At 40.4% G+C, this 21,800-nt stretch overlaps 1 protein-coding gene across 1 annotated transcript in view; it reads right to left on the reverse strand.

The window, feature by feature from the left end:
* The window catches only part of CDCA4 (cell division cycle associated 4), a 71,185-nt gene that overhangs the window by 34,042 nt on the left and 15,343 nt on the right, over window positions 1–21,800 (reverse strand). Inside the window, exon 2 of the mRNA XM_044074360.1 lies at window positions 16,012–16,083. The gene's annotated coding sequence lies outside the window, so the exon portion shown is untranslated. The remainder of the gene's footprint in view (window positions 1–16,011; window positions 16,084–21,800) is intronic.

Below are 21,800 nucleotides of genomic sequence, written 5' to 3' on the forward strand. Positions count from 1 at the left end.
CTTATTAAGTTGTCTATTTGTTCTAGAGCTTTTGTCCTTTGATTTGGAAGTAGGTTTGGCATTCCTCTCTTCCTTGGTAGAGTATGGAAGTGAAACCTGTAACCTTTGTCTATTGTCTGTAAAATCCATTTGTCTCCTGTGATGTAATGCCAGTTTACTGAAAATAAGGCTAGCTTTCCGCCTAAGGGTGCATCTAGTTGTTCCCTGGTAGGCGGTCTCAGAGCCAAGTCACTGTGATTGTCCTATGGAAGTGGTAGTGGCTGGATCTGTGGCAGTACTTCACTGGTTGTTAGGCTGCCACTGACGTCCCCTGTAGGCACCTCTGGATTGACCCCTGCCTCTTGGGCGCCTATTCCTGCCTCTCTGTGCTCTGGTGGTGTCTGGAAAGGACCAATTCTTGGAAGGCCAGTTCCTACTAAACCTTGGAGGCTGGACCTGTAAGAAATCCTTGACTGTCTGGACAGATTTTGCTTTCTCTTCCACCTTCTTCAGCACCTGCTGTGCAGGTGAGCCAAACAAATTGTGCTTATCCATGGGAGCATCTAGGAGCTTTGATTTTACATGGTCTGGCAAGGACTGCTCTTTTAACCATGCATGCCTTCTGATCACTGTACCAGTCATTGCTGATCTAAAGCAAGCCTCCAGTGCATCATAACCGCATTTTAAGGAATGATTACTGACCTGCTGTATGTTATGTACCATTTCCTGAAGAGACTTTTTGTCTAATGGTTCAGGCGAGGACAGTTTTTTAGTTAACTGGTCTAACATAAATTCCTGATACTGAATCATGTGGAACTGACAGTTTAAGGCCCTAGCCGAAAGAGTAGCAGAAGTATAAACTTTTTTACCCCATCTCTCTAAGGCCCTAGATTCCCTTTCAGAGGGGAGGGGGTTTTTGGCAGAGGTAGCTGCTGCAGCCTTGAGTCCCTGCGAAATAGTTTCAGGATCTGCAAAAGGAGCCTTATACAAATGATAATGTGTGTCCGGAACCCTGTAGTACCTGTCGGGCTTAGCAGGGGCCGGAGGAAGTGAATCAGGGGCAGTACAAGCATCATTGAATGCATCATCCACAACAGTAAGTACTGGAGGAATGGCTAAAGGCCTATGCTGTGGCAAATGCAAAAAGGTCCTAAGCCTTTTCCTAGAGTCTGAAAAATCCTGGCCCTGCCATTGAAATTGTTCCCTCATAGCATGCAAGGTTTCCCCAAAAGAAAATTCCTCAGGCGGAGAGGCAGAAGGAATGGAGTCTTCTGTATCAGAGTCCTCATAAGGAGAATAAGGGCCTTCTGGAGGGTCTGTATTTTCTGAATCATCAGAAGAGAAATCTGAAGAAACTGGCTCAGGGGGCTCTGCTCTAGGCCTCTTCTCTGGAGGTGGGTGAGAGGCCCTGTCAGGGAGAGGTTGGGATCCCCTGATCAAAGAAATGAGATCCTCTGCTAGACTAAGCATTTGAGTACTAGAGCTAGGCCTGTGAGGGGGTCTTAGTAGGCACAGTCTTGGTTGATTTTGCTGCTTTAGCCCTGGCAAAAGCCTTAAACGACATGGATGCAGGGGGCCTAGCAGCTCCACGTGAAGGAGTGGATATATCTAAAGGGATAGTATCAGATAAATCCTGTGAACCTGTAAGAGCAGGTGGAATTTCAGTAGCAGATTCAGCCATGCTGGATGAGGCCTCGGTGGGAGGCAAGCTTTCGGCCGAAGGAAGAACCGAGGGCTCGGTTTCAGCCGAAACCAAGACACTCACGGTTGACTTAACCGCGGTTTCGGCCGAAACCGCGGACCGCGAGTGTCGGTCCTTTTCCTTGCGCTTTTAGCTAATTGTGAAGTCGGAGTTTCGGCGGCATGTTGTAAGCAAAAGCGGGCGAAAAACTCCTCAGCAAATTCCGACCGACGTCTAAGTGTCCGTCGGTTGAAAGAAGCACAGGCTAGACAGGCTGCTACGTCGTGGTCTGGGCCTAAACAAGGTAGGCAATAAGAGTGGAAATCTTTATGAGGTATTTGTTTCCCACAAGTTAAACAGTTATTCACTTTTTCTGACATCGGCTGAGGCAAGAAAGAGTCCCCAACGGGGTACTTAGCTTTTTAGAAGTCTTCGGTAGTAGCAATCTCTGGTTCTGACTGACCGGCACTTGCGAACAGCTTCTGCTTCGGGCGCCACGCGGCAAGAAAGACGGGGAAAATGGCGTTGGCTGATGCCTTTATACCCGCTGAACTGCAGCTATGACGTCGGGTGAAGTGCGACATCAGCCAAGGCCAGACCCAGACTTTGGAATCCGGCCGACCGAAGGGCTGCCTGAGGCAGGACAACCCATTTGTTAGGACTGCAGATGCATCCTTGAAGGACACACATGCTTGTGTTAACCAGGTAAATGAACTGGTCCACAGAACCCTTTTCAGCTACAACATGGGTCAAGAAGGCAGAGACCACAATTCCAAGAAAACACACATATGTAATCATAATAAAAGAAACACAAGACGAATATGCCAATGATCATTTAGCAAATACACACGGAAAGAGTTAAAAGGGAGCACCATAAACATTCGTAAAGTATATTTTTGCCAAAAGGCGAATGGAGTAGAGACATTGTCAACTGCAATATGTAACATATGATACTCTTTGAAAGACTAGCTATCACTCATGGTTGTATGTACACAAAAACCCAAGAACAAATGGCATGCACTACTTTGCCAGGATCTGTAAACAAATACACGAGTTCCCTTGAACATATGATCTCTTCGTTTCTGCCTGAACTGAAAGACATTATCAATTTGTCCAATACCAGTACAGATATTATTCGAGCAAGCTGGTGCAAGTTTGCTAAAAGCTTGTTCAGCAACAGAAAGTTTGAAAGGGTCCAACTTTTACGAAACTCCTTAAAAGCCGTGAAGAGATTATGACTGCTCCTGAAGAGCCAGCTTATTAAACGTAAGATGTGTTTAGGAAATCACAGTGAGGTCAACATTATGGGAAGACACTTGTACTAACTTAGTCATACAGTGATGTTCATTTCTACTACACATAAATGAAACTCAGTATTTTGTTTTCTGTAGTAACATATATTCTGATGAGCCAGCAGTACAGTGAATGGGAGGAGAAAAAACTTTGTTCCTCAAAAATCTATTCCACTTTTCATTAACTTCATCTTCCCTGATTTCCGAGAACTACAACCTTCACAAAATATCTACTTCAAAGTGACCTTTCTTCCCTGAAGATAGATCATCTTCCATGCAGGTAGTTCTACATGCGATAAGTGCTTCTGTTACTTGGTACCCCTTAGTAGACCTTCTTCATCCCAGTGTAACTGCCACATCCAAACCTTTAGTCAAACTATTTTATATTTCTCGTCTTAGTCATGTCAGAAAATGACTCACATTTTGCCTAAATTTTTCAGAAACACATTTGATGCCTTAGAGGCAAAATGGTACACAATCTTACTTCTAAATACTTCCATACACTTATCAGCAGCCTTCTTACATGCAAGATTAAGACCACTGGCAAAACTATACTCGTTCCTCAACCTGAATATGGTTTTCTAAGACAGGATAGCAACAGTTCAACTCTACATATATTCATAAAGTCTGCACGACTATACTTCTCTACCCTCACATTAAGCTCACTGTAATGATACATCTATTTTATCTGCCTTCAAATTCCTTTATTTTTTTTGCACAGCACCTCATCCGCTACAACTAATTACTTGTCACCCTTCTGTTTTCATGAGTGCCCTTAATGTCAAAAGGTCAGCAATGTTTACTGTGGGAGCTGCTAATATACTTCAAACTACAGTTTGGGAGGGAGGGAGAAGGTGAAGAAGGTAATAGAGGTAGTCCCTAATGGTAGTGTCCCAAAAATAGTCAAGGTGAATGAAATTGTTAGTTCATTTGAGAATTTTTTTATATACAATTACACAGATGTTCAACTAAGGAAGGAACATTTTACACTCCTTAGTAAGGGGATGAAATATATACCCCATGTTCCGTTTAATACAGTGGACAGTATTGTGGATGTAAAGAAATTTGTGAGAAAAATGAATTTAGGTGTGAAATATCATGGGAAGGAGTTGGTACATAATGAGTTCAAAACTGCAAGTACATATACACCACCCCTTGACAAGTTATTGGACACGTTCGAGAAACTTGTGATACATGACATATACAATTATAGTAAAAGAGTCACACTAAGAAGAGATTCAATCTAACTAAGGAAGAGCATGCTACCTTGAAAGAATTACAGGGGGACAAGAATATACGGATTATGAAACCGGATAAGGGGGGAGGGGCTGTACTTTTTCCAGCTAATGATTATAAAAACAAGATAATGGACCTGTTATTGAAATCTGGTAAATATGTGATTTCCTCTAGAAACGAGGTACATATAGGATATCACAAAGTAGATATGATGTTGGAAGATTTATTGATTGAGGAAAGAATAGATATGGACCAGTATAAGTTTTTGAAAGTTGAGAATCCTATAATAGGAACCATTGTCGGTATCCCAAAAGTCCATAAGGACATACAAGACCCCCCCTTTAGGCCTATAATTTCAGGCAGCCAGAGTAAAACCTTCCCTTTTGGGAAGGTTATTGACAAATGGCTTAAACCATCATTGAACAAAAATACCCCATTTGGTAAGGGACTCCTGGGACTTTCTAGGGAGGCTAAAACCAGGGTTGGCCAAAGGAGTCAACTGGCTAGTTACCATAGATGTCATAGACCTCTTTTCTAATATACCCAAGGAGGAAGGTTTACAGAGGTTCCATGAGAGTATACATAGTCTAGGGGTAGTGACTGGAGACAAGAGTATACTGACACTTGAGTATATGGAGACAGTTTTGGCCCACAATTATATTTTCTACGAGGGGGAGTACCATCAACAGATTAAGGGAGTAGCCATGGGGGCCGCTTGTGCCCCCATATATGCTAACCTCGTAGTGTATGATTGGGAAAAACAACATATTTTTGAGTCCGAATGGTATAAGCTCATGAGCTGCTACCTGCTTCTTGGACGACATCTTTGTATTATGGAAGGGAAGTAATGATGAGTTAGAACAGTTTTGTGGATATCTCAACACTTGTAGTAAGAACTTTAAGTTCACATTTAATAAGAACAGGACCACTATTCCATATTTGGATGTGAGGATTACAATGGTAAACGGGGAATTCAAGTCAAATATACACAGGAAGGAAACCTTCAGCAACAATTATTTGCATTTTTCGAGCAACCATCCTTGGGTTCAAAAAAGGAACATCATAAAGGGGCAATGTATCAGGGTAGCGCGGATGACCTCCAATGGAAATGACTTGAAGGATGAACTTGAGAGGGTAAAAAAATATTTTATGGAAAGGGGGTATCCTGAGTATATGGTTAATGATATTAGTGATTATGTTGGGAACGAATGGGGAAGAAAATATAAGCCACTTCTAGGAGCAGGGTCCGATAATTCAAATGTAGGTAAGAGGGACCAAAATGTAGAAAGGATGGACAACAAGTTCAAGAAGGCCTGTGTCCTTCAGTATTCAATTCATTGTAGGGAGATAAAGGATATTATACAAAGAAATTGGACGGTACTAAAAGCTGATAGTGAAATATCTAGGATAGTAGGGACCGGACCTAATTTTGTACATAAAAATGGCTCCAACTTGAAAGGGTTATTGGAGAGAAAGACAAATGTAAATAAGGTAGGAAATAATGGGGGAACCAAAAAATGTGGGACTTGCCAGCAATGTCATTACATATTGGAAGAAAAGGATATCACTTTAATGAACTATAATAAAGTTAAAATTACTTTTGCCAAAGGAAATTGTAGGACCAAGAATTTAGTGTACCTGGCTTGTTGCTCCCAGTGCCCATGTTATTATGTAGGAAAAACTATTCGTTGTTTGAGGAATAGAATCTACGACCATAATTACAGTATAAGGAAGAATGATGAAAATAATGCCCTGTGGAGGCATATAAAAAACAGTGTGGGTTGTTCTTCATTCAAATTTGGAATTCTGGAAGTAGTTGAGGAAAAAATAAGAGGGGGTGACCCGAAAAAGGCTGTGAGTGACAAGGAGGTAAGGTGGCAAATTAAATTAAATGCTTCAGTTTACCCGGGAATCAATGACCACATATCTATCAAACCCATACTGGACAACTGTAGGTAGTAATATAAAGGTAAAGGGGAGTGCAGTAATTTATGTAGCACGGCAAGAAAGTTGTGACAAAAAAGGAGGGGTTAGAAATGTGGTGTAGAGCTAAAGTTTTTTAAGTTAGGATAGGGTATTGTATAATGTTTACAAATTAGGTACATTTTACATACATGCATTAAATCAACATGCATTTTTATGTTGAAACATAGAATAGATTAATACTTTTTAGTAATATTAATGTATATAAACAGTATATGTATTGATGGCTAGGGTGTTCTTAGCAGTATGCAGCAGTCAGTACTATTAAGGAGCAGGTTTTAATTAATATAGATAATTATTTAATGTAGGATGTTAATTGTTAGTAATTACTATCATGTGACCCTTACTGAGTATAAAGGGATGTGTATTTTATTAATGAAATTGTTCTGAAGAAGTCACTTGGTGATGAAAGTGCTTAACTTGTTTAAGTGTGAATAAAGGATTTTTATACTTCAAGTACTGCCTGCATTGTTTACTGTGAAGACGCTGCACATTTCTAGGAGCTGGAGTGGAGAATTATTTGCTATTTGTGGACTGTTCCTGGTTTGTACTGTGTTATTTAGTTGTGGAGCGGGGATGGACTCGCTCGACGAATTGCCATCAATCTTTTCCCCTAGACGTGAGGAGTTAAGGGGAATGCAATCCGAAATGGCAATAATGAAGGGGGAGCTTACGCGACTGATAGAGATGATGTCTCAACCTAACCCAAGGGTTGTGAACGCCATTCCGGTGACGTCGACGTGCGGGAGGAGCAGGCGCGAGGGCTGTGAGGAGACGGATGGTGTAAGCCATGCTGGTAATGAGACGGACAATCCAGCAAACAACCGGTCGAGGTCGGAGGAAATAGGTGAACATCGTATTCCTGTTACAACAAGGAGAAATGGATCGGAGGGGGACTTTTGTTCGTCTGGTGCCAGGCCCAAGCGGACAGTTCCTAAAAAAACTTACGCATTTTCGGCGTATGGGAAAGAGAAAGGTACTGTGAAAACACTACCCTCCAGCAATGGACAGGGGGGTAGGCGGTTTAATTTTAACACATTTTTGGACAGTCAATTTGAGTTTGGGGACACCGGAGGATGTGTTAATAATAACAATGATGACGTGCTTGGTGAGCAGAGTTTGAAGGACATTATTTTTCTTTTTGGAAAGAAGTTAAAGGTTTTAAAAAGCCTTCAACTTGATAATAAATACTTAAAGAACTGTATTGACAAAGGAATAGTACCCATGGGCCTTAGATTTTTTAAGGTTCCTATGGGTGTAATACTAGATGAAAATAGAAAAAAAGAATGTTCTAAGTTATTTGATGGGTTTGGACTGTCATTTATGAAGTTTATAATTGAGTGTAATGACCAACGGATATGTGTATTGCTGAATGAGTTAAATGAATTGAACAATACGATAGTGAATGACCTGGTATATGATGAATGTGAGATGTACTACGAATCACAGTTTAACTGGGTTGCAGGCGTCATTGAAAAGCAATTTGAACGCAAATGCAACAAATTTAACAGGGATTTGGAACAGTACAAGAAGGGAGAAGTGTATAGATGGGAGAAAAAAGAAGTACCAAGTAATGCACACAATGATGGATTTGAAAAATTCAATAATGACAAGGGGAAGGGGGGCTATGGAAGACACTTTAGTAATAGAAATTCCTTTTGGCCTCAAAAACAGAATAGGTATAAGAATTATGAAAATAATGATTCTTATAAACGATATAATCAACCTAATCACAGGGATTTTTTAGAAGATGGAATGGAAATGGAGGGGGAACGAAGGATGTACAATCAAGGAAGGGATGGACGCATGGAGGGGAGAGGGAGAAGGTGAAGAAGGTAATAGAGGTAGTCCCTAATGGTAGTGTCCCAAAAATAGTCAAGGTGAATGAAATTGTTAGTTCATTTGAGAATTTTTTTATATACAATTACACAGATGTTCAACTAAGGAAGGAACATTTTACACTCCTTAGTAAGGGGATGAAATATATACCCCATGTTCCGTTTAATACAGTGGACAGTATTGTGGATGTAAAGAAATTTGTGAGAAAAATGAATTTAGGTGTGAAATATCATGGGAAGGAGTTGGTACATAATGAGTTCAAAACTGCAAGTACATATACACCACCCCTTGACAAGTTATTGGACACGTTCGAGAAACTTGTGATACATGACATATACAATTATAGTAAAAAGAGTCACACTAAGAAGAGATTCAATCTAACTAAGGAAGAGCATGCTACCTTGAAAGAATTACAGGGGGACAAGAATATACGGATTATGAAACCGGATAAGGGGGGAGGGGCTGTACTTTTTCCAGCTAATGATTATAAAAACAAGATAATGGACCTGTTATTGAAATCTGGTAAATATGTGATTTCCTCTAGAAACGAGGTACATATAGGATATCACAAAGTAGATATGATGTTGGAAGATTTATTGATTGAGGAAAGAATAGATATGGACCAGTATAAGTTTTTGAAAGTTGAGAATCCTATAATAGGAACCATTGTCGGTATCCCAAAAGTCCATAAGGACATACAAGACCCCCCCTTTAGGCCTATAATTTCAGGCAGCCAGAGTAAAACCTTCCCTTTTGGGAAGGTTATTGACAAATGGCTTAAACCATCATTGAACAAAATACCCCATTTGGTAAGGGACTCCTGGGACTTTCTAGGGAGGCTAAAACCAGGGTTGGCCAAAGGAGTCAACTGGCTAGTTACCATAGATGTCATAGACCTCTTTTCTAATATACCCAAGGAGGAAGGTTTACAGAGGTTCCATGAGAGTATACATAGTCTAGGGGTAGTGACTGGAGACAAGAGTATACTGACACTTGAGTATATGGAGACAGTTTTGGCCCACAATTATATTTTCTACGAGGGGGAGTACCATCAACAGATTAAGGGAGTAGCCATGGGGGCCGCTTGTGCCCCCATATATGCTAACCTCGTAGTGTATGATTGGGAAAAACAACATATTTTTGAGTCCGAATGGTATAAGCTCATGAGCTGCTACCTGCGTTTCTTGGACGACATCTTTGTATTATGGAAGGGAAGTAATGATGAGTTAGAACAGTTTTGTGGATATCTCAACACTTGTAGTAAGAACTTTAAGTTCACATTTAATAAGAACAGGACCACTATTCCATATTTGGATGTGAGGATTACAATGGTAAACGGGGAATTCAAGTCAAATATACACAGGAAGGAAACCTTCAGCAACAATTATTTGCATTTTTCGAGCAACCATCCTTGGGTTCAAAAAAGGAACATCATAAAGGGGCAATGTATCAGGGTAGCGCGGATGACCTCCAATGGAAATGACTTGAAGGATGAACTTGAGAGGGTAAAAAAATATTTTATGGAAAGGGGGTATCCTGAGTATATGGTTAATGATATTAGTGATTATGTTGGGAACGAATGGGGAAGAAAATATAAGCCACTTCTAGGAGCAGGGTCCGATAATTCAAATGTAGGTAAGAGGGACCAAAATGCAGGAAGGATGGACAACAAGTTCAAGAAGGCTTGTGTCCTTCAGTATTCAATTCATTGTAGGGAGATAAAGGATATTATACAAAGAAATTGGACGGTACTAAAAGCTGATAGTGAAATATCTAGGATAGTAGGGACCGGACCTAATTTTGTACATAAAAATGGCTCCAACTTGAAAGGGTTATTGGAGAGAAAGACAAATGTAAATAAGGTAGGAAATAATGGGGGAACCAAAAAATGTGGGACTTGCCAGCAATGTCATTACATATTGGAAGAAAAGGATATCACTTTAATGAACTATAATAAAGTTAAAATTACTTTTGCCAAAGGAAATTGTAGGACCAAGAATTTAGTGTACCTGGCTTGTTGCTCCCAGTGCCCATGTTATTATGTAGGAAAAACTATTCGTTGTTTGAGGAATAGAATCTACGACCATAATTACAGTATAAAGAAGAATGATGAAAATAATGCCCTGTGGAGGCATATAAAAAACAGTGTGGGTTGTTCTTCATTCAAATTTGGAATTCTGGAAGTAGTTGAGGAAAAAATAAGAGGGGGTGACCCGAAAAAGGCTGTGAGTGACAAGGAGGTAAGGTGGCAAATTAAATTAAATGCTTCAGTTTACCCGGGAATAAATGACCACATATCTATCAAACCCATACTGGACAACTGTAGGTAGTAACACAAAGGTAAAAGGGAGTGCAGCAATTTATGTAGCACGGCAAGAAAGTTGTGACAAAAAAGGAGGGGTTAGAAATGTGGTGTAGAGTAAATGTTTTTAAGTTAGGATAGGGTATTGTATAATGTTTACAAATTAGGTACATTTTACATACATGCATTAAATCAACATGCATTTTTATGTTGAAACATAGAATAGATTAATACTTTTTAGTAATATTAATGTATATAAACAGTATATGTATTGATGGCTAGGGTGTTCTTAGCAGTATGCAGCAGTCAGTACTATTAAGGAGCAGGTTTTAATTAATATAGATAATTATTTAATGTAGGATGTTAATTGTTAGTAATTACTATCATGTGACCCTTACTGAGTATAAAGGGATGTGTATTTTATTAATGAAATTGTTCTGAAGAAGTCACTTGGTGATGAAAGCGCTTAACTTGTTTAAGTGTGAATAAAGGATTTTTATACTTCAAGTACTGCCTGCATTGTTTACTGTGAAGACGCTGCACATTTCTAGGAGCTGGAGTGGAGAATTATTTGCTATTTGTGGACTGTTCCTGGTTTGTACTGTGTTATTTGCTTCTGTTACTTGGTACCCCTTAGTAGACCTTCTTCATCCCAGTGTAACTGCCACATCCAAATCTTTAGTCAAACTATTTTATATTTCTCGTCTTAGTCATGTCAGAAAATGACTCACATTTTGCCTAAATTTTTCAGAAACACATTTGATGCCTTAGAGGCAAAATGGTACACAATCTTATTTCTAAATACTTCCATACACTTATCAGCAGCCTTCTTACATGCAAGATTAAGACCACTGGCAAAACTATACTCGTTCCTCAACCTGAATATGGTTTTCTAAGACAGGATAGCAACAGTTCAACTCTACATTTATTCATAAGGTCTGCACGACTATACTTCTCTACCCTCACATTAAGCTCACTGTAATGATACATCAATTTTATCTGCCTTCAAAATTCCTTTATTTTTTTTGCACAGCACCTCATCCACTACAACTAATTACTTGTCACCCTTCTGTTTTCATGAGTGCCCTTAATGTCAAAAGGTCAGCAATGTTTACTGTGGGAGCTGCTAATATACTTCAAACTACAGTTTGCCATTTTTTACTGTTCCCTCATGCTTTTTTGCATGCACATAGACATACCTAGCTTCAACACCTACAGTCCCCACAATTTTTGTTGCACATATGCTTAGACAATTTTCCACCTACAGATGCTCAACTTCTACAAACAGCCATCTCAATACATTTACTGTCATTTTCATGTGAGCTACTACATCTGTGACATGTACTGATAAACTTGTTTTGAAAACTGTTGTGCCTTGTGACTGTATACACCAAATAATTCTGAACTCAAAACTTATAGCAAGCACTTATAAACCCTAGCACTAGACCCTCCTGTACTGTACAGAAGGACAAGGCACTCTATTCGACCTTACCAGCCATCCAGTAAAACAATTCACTGTACCTATCCAGGCATGTCCAAAGGGCAGTTTCAGGTGTACTCTCCAGTCCAATTGGTGAATCTGGTGTACTCTCCAGTCCAACTGGTGAATCTGGGCATTTTGAGGCAATGTTACAACTGCCTCATGCACACAGACAACCCCCCTCCTCCCAACACCAAACACTAATACATGCGAGAGATGCAATTATACAGATAAACTGGAGGCTAAGCTCTCAAACCAAGACTGGATCAGACAGTCAAGAGGAGAAGGGAAATACTTGCATCACACCACCAGTCTCACATATACCCATTAAAGCAGCACTAGAAAAAAACACATAAATACATGAAAACATACTTGGAGGCTCTAAATAAAAATCTGCAAAACCAACAGAGATCTCCAAAGCAAACATCCAAGCAACCTCCACAAACCATGAAACACATACTTCACAAAATCAGTGTGCCATACAATCACAGCCCTTAAGGCAAAATAACATATCCAACATACTAGTAATAGGTGACTCTATAGTCAGGCACACTGACGTCCCACTCACTAGGCTGAATAAGGAGAAGGTTACTGTTAGCTGCCCGTCGGGCGCCAGGATCCGCCACATAACACAAGCACTCAGGTCACTACAGAACAAATACAAATATGACTCTGTCATTGTCCATGTTGGTGTGAATGACCTGAGCCATACCTCTCTGGACTTCATGAAGAGAGACATGGAAGAGCTCTCTAATCACGTAGCCCAGGCCGGTATAACCCTGACCACGAGCAGCATCCTGCCATCACCAAGAATGACACCACGGTATAAAGAAAAAATTCCCAACTTCAACAATTGGCTAAGTTTCTGGTATCATTCAAAGGGGATCCAGTGTCTGTCCGCCTGGGATGACATGCTCGATAAGCCACGCTGCTTGGCTAGAGACGGCTTGCACCTGTCATCCTTAGGCTTTCAAATACTGGCCAAGGCTCTTGCCACCCCCATAGTGCCTTTTTTAGGTAAGGCTCAAAAGACAAACCCACCGCAGTAAATAGCACAAGTAACAAAAAGCTGAGGGCAATGGTACTCAATGCCAGAAGTCTGAACCTCAAAATGCAGGCACTCCTCAGTATGGAGGAAATTGATATATGTGCAGTAACAGAAACCTGGTTTAAGGCTCCAGAGAGCACCCCAGCACTACCAGGCTACAACTCATACCATACATTTCGGCCACAGAACCCAAACCGAAATATAAAAGGCTGGGCGTATCCATATTCATCAACGTTACATACACCTCCAGCTTAGTGGCACAGCACAGCTTCAGAGATCATCCACATGCAACTAACAATGGGCAAAACTGCAATTCAAATTGTAGCTTACTACAGATCACCCACCATGTCCCAGGACTCCCACTCCACATTTCTGGAAATATTGGGAAACATAAAGGTCCTACCAAACACCCTAATATTGGGTGATTTCAATTACCCAAACATTAACTGAGAGAACTACTCAAGTACTAACTCCCTTGCCCAACATTTCCTAGAATTTATTAACTCAAATGCCCTGGTTCAACTGGTCAACACTCCCACCAGAGGTGACAACATATTGGACCTAGTCATCACCAACATGGGTGACCGGTGTTCCACACCGGAGGTCAACCCCTCGCTGGTTAGATCTGAACATAAACAAATCACTTTGGATACCCACATTCCGCTCCCATCCCCAGACAAGAAAACCACCGTGAAAAACTTTTCAAAAGCAAACTTCACGTAACTTAAGACAGAGGTGGAAAGTTTCAAAGCCCCCATGCTGAAGGATAACACTGTCCAAGCTGCAAAATCCTTTACTAATGCATTCTACGGGCACCTACAAGAATGCATGGATCATGCCATCCCAAGCAAAACCAAGACTCACTCCTCCAAGAAAAGGAAACCAGTCTGGTGGACTCCTGCCATAAACAAGCTATATAAAAGAAGGAGGAAACTAGTACAGAAGAGAGTAAAATCCCAAGAAGGGAAGACATCCCTGATCAGTATCAGCAAGAAACTATGATCCCTCATAAAATCATCCAAGTAGAGCTTTGAAAGAAAAATTGCCAATGACTCCAAAGATAACCACAAGCCATTCTTTAGGTATGTCAAGAATCTAAGTGGCAATGCTCAGAGTTAGTGCAGAATGGCACAAAATACACTGAACCGACCGGTATCACCAACATCCTGGCAGACAGGTTCAGCACAAACTTCACCCCCCTCTCACCCCCAAGAGGGCCCATAAGCATACCAAAAGAATGTAGAGTCCCTGAAATCACAGACACTCAGGTTAAAACAGCCCTCTCCAAAGCCAAAAACACAGCATCAATGGGACCGGATGGTATCCCAGGCTGAGTCCTACACAAGCTCAAAGATGAACTAACCCCTCACCTAAACACACTGTTCAAACTCAGCCTATCCACAGGCTACGTACCCATAGAGTTGCGCTCAGTAGCGGTTATTCCGCTCCACAAAGATGGAGCCACAACAGATCCCGGGAACTATCGCCCTATAAGCCTGACTAGCTTTGTCTGCAAGGCTATGGAGCGCATCATCATGGAACTCATTAACAGAGACATTGGGAACCTCCAAACACTGGACCCTACCCAGTTCGGCTTTGTCAAGGGCAGATCATGCCTCCTAAACCTGGTGGACTTCTTTGAGACAGTTACCAAGGCTATAGATGAGGGAAAGGTAGTACACACAGCCTACCTAGACCTCACAAAGGCCTTCAACACCATTTCCCATTCTGGTATTATAGACAAGTTCACCAGCCTGAACATAAACTCCTACATCACACGATGGGTTGCCAACTGGCTCACGGACAGAACCTACATGGTGAGAGTTGCAGGAGCTAGGTCCAACTCTAAATCGGTTACAAGTGGAGTTCCCCAGGTCTCAGTCCTAGGACCCTTCCTGTTCGGCATATATTTCTCAGTGGTACAGGCAAGCACAGGAGGACTATGACTGACCAATGCGCAGACAACTGCAAACTAGGGGATATAATTGACTCTCCGGCTGACACAGACATCCTCCAAAAGGGTCTCACTGAGACGGATACCTGGTGTCAAAATCATGGCCTTAAGCTAAATGCTAAAAAGTGCATAGTCATCCCCTTTGGAAAAAACAAAGTACCCACAAACTACCACATAAGTGTTAGTCCCCCTAAATACGGAAGACATAATAAGGGATCTGGGGACCCAAGTAGATAGCAATCTCACCTTTGATAATCACATTGCCAAAGTGGTTAGAAAATCCTTCTACGTGGCCCACCTAATCACAAAAGCGTTCGCATCCAGATCAAAAGAGGTCATTGTGCCACTCTACTCAGACCCATCATAGAGTTCAACGCTCCATTTGTTATGTACCTTACAAGACACCTGCAACAGCTGGAAAGACCACAGAAGTACTTCACCAAGAGGATCACTGGCCTCAAACAGATGCCCTATGCAGCTAGACTGAAGAAATGACAGCTGTACTCTGTTGCATACCACCTATTCAGGGGTGATCTCTGCCTGACATACAAGTCCATGTCCAACCCAGAACTGATGGACATGCTCCACCTAAAGAAAACCTTATCCCTGCGAGCCACACGCTCTAGGGATCTAAACCTCACCACAACAATAAATAGGACGTGTTGGAGGGATAGATTCCTGTCCCAGAGACTTACCATGCTTTGGAACAAGATCCCAATCTACATTAGGCAGAGCTCCTCGCTAACACTCTTCAAAAGAAATCTTAACGAGTGGATGGGAAACAGAAAGTTTACCTCGGGGATCACTTCAGTGGCTCTGCTGGACAGAGGCACAGGGAACTAATCTAAGGGGGTGGCAAAAGCCAACGCATTCTGGCTAGGCTTATAAATGCCTTTGGGCAGATAGCCCAATACCTAGCTATGAACCTATGAATACCTCTGCATATACAATAAAGCTCTAATTTCTGAAAAAGTCTTTATTCTGGATTTACATTTACATCCTAAATAATGCTCTGTAATTTCTCTATGACTTGGGTTATACATGAAAAGGGACCAATAACGAGCAGCTCACATACCTCGCTAACAAAACTATAAAAAAAAGCCAATTTAAGGAAGTTCAAAATATGGCTGGATACAGTTTCTGCAAACTGTTTGGTAGTGGTTCAGGATGTGTGTTAAGAAAATAAGACATACTGGTCAGAGAGGAGCAACACTTACCTGCAGATGGTTGACTCCACCAACTTGATTAACTGAGATGTACACGGTTTGTTCTTGAACTGGTACTGTACACTGTGGAGTGACAAGGAAAATGATGTTTTTTTAATCAGGATTCCAAACAAGATGTAAAAGTTGTAGTTGACAAGTTATGACATTCATAAGGTTAAATACAGGATACTGAAGTCTGAAAAAGGGCATTGCATATCATACTAAAATAATTCAAATAAAGTAAAGGTAAATGTCATCATCGAATGGCAAGGGTCATTAAAACCAATAAGTCTAAAAAAATTGATAAAAAAGACTAGTCTACCCATGGAATTAAATATGCTAGCCTGTTGTAAACCTAAACTCACCCTCTCAATAATTCTAGGACAGCCTTATAGAGACAAAAATAAATGCTCATTGGATTTCCCTCCCACTCCACTAAAGCTTTGATTAAAAAAAACTTCACTACAAGTTAAGAAAAAATGTAGGATACTTACTGCAACTGTACATCTTTGATTATGTGATTATCAAAGGAGAAACTACTGTCCACCTGTGTCCAAAGGTCTCTTATCACACTTTCGGTGTTAAGTAGACTACCGCCTATGTGGTAGTTCATGGGTACAGAATTTTTACCAAAAAGTGCATTGTCATCCCCTTTGGTAAAAATTGTCAAACCCAGAGCTGTTGGACGTGCTCCACTTAAAGAAATCCCAATCCCTCCGAGCTACACGCTCTAGGGATCTAAACCTTGTCACCACAATAAACAGAACATGCTGGAGGGATAGATTCCTGTCCCAGAGACTTCCCATACACTAGAACAGACTACCTATCTATGTCAAACAGAGCTCCTCATTAGCACTCTTCAAGAAAAATCTTGAGGATTGGATGGGTAATAGGAAATTCACCCTGGGGATCACTTCTGTGGTTCTGCTTGACAGGGGGCACAGGAAAATAATTTTCTTGGGTGGCAAAAGCCAGGGTACATTTTTGGCTAGGCTTGTATAGGCCCTAGGGCCAATAGCCTAGTACCTACCTATGAAAGGTCATAATTACTAAAACATCTGGGTTTAGTTAACATCTGTTTGCTATAATCCAGCCTATTTTGCACAAGTTATGCATATTGCCTTGCAAAACTAGTGCCAATTTCACACATATGAAGACAAATATGCAAGTGGCAAGAGAATACCACAAAGCCAGCACAACCATAAGCACTCTTGTTCTTTTAGCTTACAGGACCCAAATGTAAATTTAAATTGTGGTAAACAAATGGCTCAACCAAAAATATTAACAAGTAAATGTCAAACATGGGAACAAAGCTTTACTGCACCTGTAACTGCTTCGAAACTCTAGCGTTAAGAAGTAGGGCCACTAACATTACATAAAATCTATAAATAAGTCCAAATTTTGCTTTTGTTTTTACCCAGACAGGATGACAGCTAGATGATCCTGCAGCAAAGCATGCCAAACATTTGCCCTCCTCTAGGCTATGCTTTCAACTTATACCATATGGTGAAGGTGCTAACAGTAGTCCAAGTGACAGTCTCCAAAACATCTCACATGGAAAATATTTTATGATGAAGTTGCTGCTATCCTAGCGTGTTCTAACAATAACTTGTAATAGTGTACTGTACTAAACACAGAAAAAAGTAGCATCATAGGTCATACACTTTCATAAAGCTTGGTTACAAGCAATAAAGGAGAAAGATCATTTTCCTGTAATTTCTTTTTTTTTTTCAAGTTGACATCCGGCATATGTTGAAACTACTCCTCCACCTTGGTAGTTTGGAGAGAAGACTGAGAGCTATCTAAGGCTTGGTTAAGAGATACGGACAAGTCTGGGCATAAACGATGGTTTAGTCTTTAGAGGAATCCTTTCATTACAAAAATGCTTATGAAAGACGAAGTCAGAGTTACAAGCTCTAGTGCACGTTTTCTTAAGTTACAGAAACAAGAAGTGCACTTAACATCCACAAGGTCAGCAGGCTCAAAGGGATGCAGACATAACTTTTCCAACATAAGTCTCAAATAGTACAAGTCTTCCAGAAGATCCTGAATATAGTTCACTTTAAAAAAGGCCTTAATGGAGGACTTTGCTGCCTTTTGAGTGAAAACTGTGCAAAAGGCAAGAATGACAGAAATGGAGTACTACGATGAAAGACTGTACCATGTCTATGTTCAGTAAGTTCCATTCATCTTTATTCAGATTAACAGCAGATAGCCAAATCCCTTCACTCAAATGATACAGTTCCTGCTCTTTTTAAAACACATTATAGTAATCCCAGTCCCAAAACAACCTCTACCAGTGACCCTAAAGACTACAGGCCAATAACAAATCTATGTCTCATTACAAAACTCTTCCAAAAATTATTAATGCAGACAGCACTGATAGCTATACAGCTTTGTCTGCTATGAACACAGTATTCAGCATCCTGACAGTTGACTTCATCACCACTGACTGTGCTTCCAATAAAATCCATGATGGGCTCATTAATGCTGCTCTATTTATTGATATGACCACAATTTATGAATCTAATCATCATAAGCTTCTTCTTAATGTAACTAAAAAAACTAAACTTCGGGAGCAGTACAGAGACATGGTTCCAAAGCTACCTGATGGGCAAAATAACATAATAATCTATTCTCTGGCACTGCAACCCAGGAGTCCCCAAAACTTAGTAATAGGGTCACTACTCTTCACTTTCAACAATCTTCCACAGCTCAACACTGTCATGTACAGTGATGACATTCTTCCTGAATACAACACACATTCTGACCTACATACTAAATTACAAGCAATTTCACTTAATCAACCCCAAGAAAATAAAAACAAGGGGTACGCCATTCTCAATGTCTTGGAGCAGAAATACTTTGGACCGACACTTGACCCATCACTCTCCTTTACAACTCACACAGATAAAGTTACCAAGAAATTTAGGGGGCTCTATTTCAGAATCACAAACTTTCACCATTTGTCCAGAATGCCATCTGCATTCCTCTTACAATGCACAGATATGTCACACACAACAAAAACTTAGAATTCATTCTTATAGCAGATTCTCTTGTACACCACTGCAAAATACTCAGTGACAGCAACTGGCTAATCAGTAATGTACAGGGACACTTTTTCTCATCACTCTACTTTATTAAACTTGAGGTACTGCTCCTCCCTGTAAGCAATCTTGTATGCAGGCATAAACACCATACAATGAGAAGCTTCCCAAATGATAACTTTTCCTTCACTTAATGACGCCCTCAGAACAACTACTGGAGAGAGGAAAAAAAAAACACTCTTGCAGATAAAGGACAGCTTCAAATTATATTAATTTAATGAACAGATTACTTAGACATTAATTTGACAATTTTATTGCAGCAGTGTTGGTGCAGCGGTTAGCATTGTCACCTCACAGCAAGAGGTTTTCCTGTTCGATTCTCGGCTGGACCGCCTTCTGTGTGGAGTCTGCATGTCCTCCCGCAGTCGAGTGACATTAAAGACATGCAGGTAGGTGCGAGCGTGAATGGGCGTGCCTTCATTGAAGGTCGGACGTCGAGGTGGCAACTCGGCACCGCAAAAATCCACTGCCAATCATGAGCGGACCAGAGTTCCGCTGTGGCAACCCCTAACCGGGAAAAGCCAAGTGTCTTTATTAGCAACAGAGATGTTACAAACAGCAGATTGAAAGGTAATTGAAGATACTGCAGACATAACTAATGACCTTTAGATCATGAGGGACAGACAAAAGAGCATGGCAAGAGGCAAATTCAGCTGCTAAACAGACTGTGCATAATTCATAAAATATGAACATAACACCAGTGAAAGTGTGAAATTTGTGTATCATTCTAGCATAAGAACTGAAGCCAGATTAAAAAAAAAAAAAAAAGGAAAAAATCAGAGCAGTACTACAAATATCAATGCCAGAAGATGAGTTGGCATTAGACACAATTCCAGGAACGTAAGAAGAACCAAAGCCAGATTACTGAAATAAAACTGCACTAGTGCAGACACCAAAGCCAGAAAACAAACATACACTGAGGTTTCCAAGAATGCCATAACGCCTTTCAAAAGTCTATGCACAATACATATGAAATTACTCTAGTCTAACAGCTTTCTGAGACACACAGTTAACTTTAACATGGGAAAGGGGTTGTGAAAAGGAAAGGTTTTTAGATGCTTGAGAATCTTAATTACAAATGCATCAATGTTAACATACTATGATACGCCTCAGTCAGCCGTGTTACAAGCTAAATGCAGTCAGAATTTCATGGCATGAGACTATTACAGTATATACCAGCTGCCTTTGGGCCAACAGCATTTACAGATAAACAGCAGCTATGCTGCCACAGGAAAAACAGAAAAGTCATTAGCAATAGTGTACAGATACACAAACGTTTATAAGTACAGGTGGAAAAGGCAAATAAGTGCATTCAGAAAGTCCCTGTACAAAATACTTCTGTGATGGAGAAGGATTTTAACCTACCAAATGTACCCTCTGGATCAAGTAAGCAACTGCATATAGCAGTTACGTCAAGTAAGCAACTGCATAGAACAGTTACGTCAAGTAAGATCTGTGCACGAGTGACTTAATCCACACTACCTACAACGCAACAGGCAAGTGGAGACAGCCATCCAAACAGTGAGAATCATTATTTTAAAGAAGAGAGAGGGAAGTAGCAAAAGCTATAAGGACTGTCATTTCAATTTTGGAATACAGGAGTACTCAAGCACTCACTACTTTAACTGATAACGGACAGAATGCTGAAAAACAAAATAGCACTTCAACTACATTACAGAGAACTAAAAAACAAAATCAAAACAAAAATAAAGGCTAAGCTGGAAATAAATCAGGAGCAGAAATACTACTGTAAATGAAACTGCAGAAGACTGCTACTCTTACAGTTTGTAGACAGATTAAGAAAGATGAAGAATGAACAAAAGAAACAGTAAAAGTCCACATTCTAAAATGCATAGTAAAACACTTGAAATAAGATCCTGTGTTTCCACATATAGATTAAAAGCTGCACAGGAGAAAATGCAAACATCTACAAATACATCAAAGTCAAAAGAGTGCCACTTCAAAGAAAATAAGATACTGCCACAACTGTGACAGCCAAAGATTGTAGAAACCCTGAAGATGCATCTCCAAGTAAAGGTTTAAGGAAGTGAGAGGTGCCCAAAAAGCAAAATCATGTGTTCTACCTGTCCATATGTGAAACATATATAAGGAATGTTATGGTTAAAATTTTCCAAAACACTTAAAAGTTGCATTTCAATATTCTGAAGTACATCCATCTTGTGCTGCTTTAGTGAAGTACTTAAAAAACACTTAACATTCTAAATATACTTTGTATAGAATGAAAAGTAAGATTTTAGATGTATACAACTTTATATGTTCACCAACAGTTAAGGATTGCACATGTTCTAGCAGCATCAGTCCAAATACACAACTCGGATGAGTGCAGACCACATCTCAGCATCTCTACATTACTTACCCAGACACTACAACCTAGACATTATGAAACGTATCAAGTTTTTTAAGCTGAGCATCACCTGTCATTCTATGCTATAGCAAATGCTGCCAAAGCCATGAAAGCAATGGCTCCTTTGCTGGGGTTTGAAAACCACATTTTTTCCTATTTGCTCCAAGAGCAGCATCAGTCCAAATACACAACTCGGATGAGTGCAGACCACATCCCAGCATCTCTACATTACTTACCCAGACACTACAACCTAGACATTATGAAACGTATCAAGTTTTTTAAGCTGAGCATCACCTGTCATTCTATGCTATAGCAAATGCTGCCAAAGC

Source organism: Protopterus annectens, chromosome 6.part0 (assembly GCF_019279795.1).
Source record: "Protopterus annectens isolate FY-2018-M chromosome 6.part0, PAN1.0, whole genome shotgun sequence".
NCBI lineage: Eukaryota > Metazoa > Chordata > Ceratodontiformes > Protopteridae > Protopterus > Protopterus annectens.